General features: G+C 37.9%; 1 pseudogene; it reads left to right on the top strand.

Moving 5' to 3' along the window:
- The first annotated feature begins 752 nt into the window (after positions 1-752).
- LOC139856625 (small nucleolar RNA R71) lies at positions 753-866 on the top strand (annotated as a pseudogene).
- Positions 867-3,252: the final 2,386 nt, after the last annotated feature.

The following is a 3,252-nucleotide window of genomic DNA, read 5'->3' as shown; positions in this document are numbered from 1 at the left end:
ATTTTACGCATTTAGGAAATAAACGCGTCCATCTTGACATCCGAGCTTGATGGCTGATTGGGTGGAGAACTGTTTTGACTTTGGTTTTGGTTTTGGCTTTGATTCTGGTAATTATTTTGGTTTTGGTTTCGGTTATTGGGATAAGGATTTTGATAGTTTCTTTGATAGTTGCCTTGATTCTGAAAGTTCCCTTGGTTTTTAAAGTTGTTTTGAGGTCTTTGTTGGGTCCATTGGGTGGTATTTAGAGCATTGTTATTGCTCCAACTGAAATTAGGATGGTTTCTCCAACCCGGATTATACGTGTTAGAGTATGGATCAAATATTCGTCCCTGGACCTCATTAACTTGTTCCTCCACTATTTGTTGATTTACCGGTGGAATCCCATTTCTACATCCGTACGCAAAGTGAGAAGGATCTCCACAAATCTCACAAACTTCCTGAACCTGCGAAACATTACAAGCAAGACCCTGGTTTGGGTTGTTAAATATAAGCATTTTCAAATCATCTAATTCTTGCTCTAAGTTCCTAGATGAACCACCCAAGTCGGAAACATGATTCACCCGAGAGGTACTAGGTTGTTTACGATTAACCGAAGCTTGGGTTTTTGAACCCTTGCTTAATTGCTCAAAGAAGGTCCACTCGTCATCACTAGATCGAGTTAAAAATGCCCCCCACCACTAGCCGCCAAAAGGAATTGTCTATTCTGGGAATCCAAACTATCATAGAAAATTTTAACCAATTCCCACTTTGGTATCTCATGGTGTGGGCATGCTCTAAGTAACTCTTTCAAACGCTCGTACGCTTCATGAAATAATTCACCCGGTAATTGTTTAAAAGATTTTATTTGCGTACGCATGTCTGAAGTTTTACTTATGGGATAAAACTCCTCTAAAAACCGTTTTTTCATCACCGCCCAAGTATTAATACTCCAGGCGGGTAAAGAGAGAAACCATCATTTTGCCTTATCTTTAAGTGAATAAGGAAATAATCGCAGACGTACCTCATCATCAGTGAAACCATTTACCTGATTAGTAGCACATATCTCATTATACTCAGTGATGTGTTCATATGGTTCCTCGTTAGCCATACCTCGGTAGGTTGGCAAGATCGAAATGAGTTGAGGTTGGACCTCAAATCGTCGATTGTTTCCTCCTGCCGGTGCAGGATAAACGATGGGTGAGTGATCCTCAAAATCACCTGGTTGGTAGTAAGTATCTACTCCTCTCTATAGTTCGGCCATCTCGTCTCGTTGATCAAAAACTTCCTCTTCAGTATCAGAATCTGATTTAGGAGAGTTTGGTGGAACAATCGAATGTGACTCTAACTGTGGTTGAGTGGATGCTGAAGCCACCGTCGAGCTTTTTAGAATCCTTGTAGCTTTTTAATTAGCTTTTGCGGATTTCTCGATTTTTAGGTCTAAAGGCTTCAGATTTTGATCTCCCGAACTCCGAGTTGCATACACTAACCTGCACTTCAACAAAAACAAGAACACCGAGCGTAAAACTGACAAAAAAAAATAAACAAAACACTATTTTTGGATTTTTATTGGTTTTATAATTTTTATGGTTTTTTTAATTTAACACGAAAGCAATAAAATAAGAGCTTGCAATCAAGCGCACACGTCCCCGGCAGCGGTGCCAAAATTTGATCGGTGTCGAAGGGCCGGTCAAAAATAGCCTAATTACTCTACTTTAGATAGGGTAATCAGGATTCGTTCCACGGGAAGCTATGGTTAACTAGCAAGCAATTTCAGGATTTGTTTGTATGTGATTAACTAAAATTAACTAAAGTAAAGACTAGATTAACAATTACTAAGCAAGTTAAACTTTGAATATTTAAGAGCATAAACAATGAGCTAATTAAAAAGGTTGTAATCAATTGGATGAAAGTCTTTATTCCTTGACAATCCCAATTATGCATGCATTAGTTCAACAAATCCTTATGCTATCAAATTATTAACTAAATCTCATAGACAAGACTTCTTTAGTTTTCCAATTTATGATTATCTTGGTCACAAGCAATGCTACTTACACATGTTGTCTTTATCCTTATACTAAATTGTAACTAGGTTGGATTAAGCACATGATGTTAAATATCAATCACTTGTCTTGCAACAATCAATAACTTTCAAACTTGCATTAAATGATAATTCAAAAGATTCAATGAAATTATAAACCAAAAGACGTAAGGATTACAAATTCAAGAGTCACATAAGTAAATGAAGAACTAAACATAACATAATTGTTCATGCAAGGAATAAAGTGAAAGAAACTATCCAAGCATGTTGGTGATGATGATCATGGTTGCTTCTTGAAGTTGCATGATGAACACTCCTTGAAACCTAGCTTGCATCTTGATTTGATGATGATTGATGGTGTATTTTTGTGTGTTTTATGCTCTAAAAACTGATGGAAAAAGTTATAAATTCGTAGCCTAGGGTTTTCATTATATAGGGGTGAAGTAGGGTAACCCCCAAGCATTAAATCCCTCAAATTCGGCCTCAAATTTTATCCAAAAATAGCTCCAGCCGCAAATTATGCTCACCGGGCGCAAATTACGCCGGGCGCCAAATCCAGGCGCCTCCTTATGCCCGAATTCCACCTGAAAAGATTTGCGACACCCTGCCAGGTGCCTACATGCGCCCACCAGCCGCCTCCTTGCGGCTGGGTTCCAGTTTTCACATTTTTTTCTTGTTTTAACCCCCGTTTTCATGTTTTCATCCCAAATAGTTACTCGTTATAAAAACCACATGAAATAGCTTTTTAAGCCTCAAATGTACACATAAAATTCACCTCTTAACATCAATCATGATCGGCGTTTAAGACCTGATCAATAAGGACCATTAATGAAGAAGAATTTGCTTCGATCCCGGAATTCACAATTCCACAACTTTCCAACCCAATATTCTCAATAGACGAGTCATCTACCGAAGATGAACTACGAGCTGTAATAGATAATGACACCTCGGATTTCACCCAATTGGGTAATAGAGGTGAAATCTTTGATCCCAAGAATGAACGGAAGGAAATGTTAGGAATTTTCCGCCCTATAGAAATATGTATGTCGGTGTATAACGATCCATTTGACCAAGAACCAGAAATGAGACATATACATTTACTAAAAGCTACACTTAAAAAAGAATTAAGTAGTGACGATCGGGTGGGTCTAAACTTTAAACTCATTGATATATTATACACCACCCGAGATGTAAATAACTGGCTCACTATTTTAATTCGTGGAACTTATTCTACC

This window comes from Rutidosis leptorrhynchoides, chromosome 6 (genome assembly GCF_046630445.1).
Source record: "Rutidosis leptorrhynchoides isolate AG116_Rl617_1_P2 chromosome 6, CSIRO_AGI_Rlap_v1, whole genome shotgun sequence".
NCBI lineage: Eukaryota > Viridiplantae > Streptophyta > Magnoliopsida > Asterales > Asteraceae > Rutidosis > Rutidosis leptorrhynchoides.
This window is presented reverse-complemented; position numbering and strand designations above follow the sequence as displayed.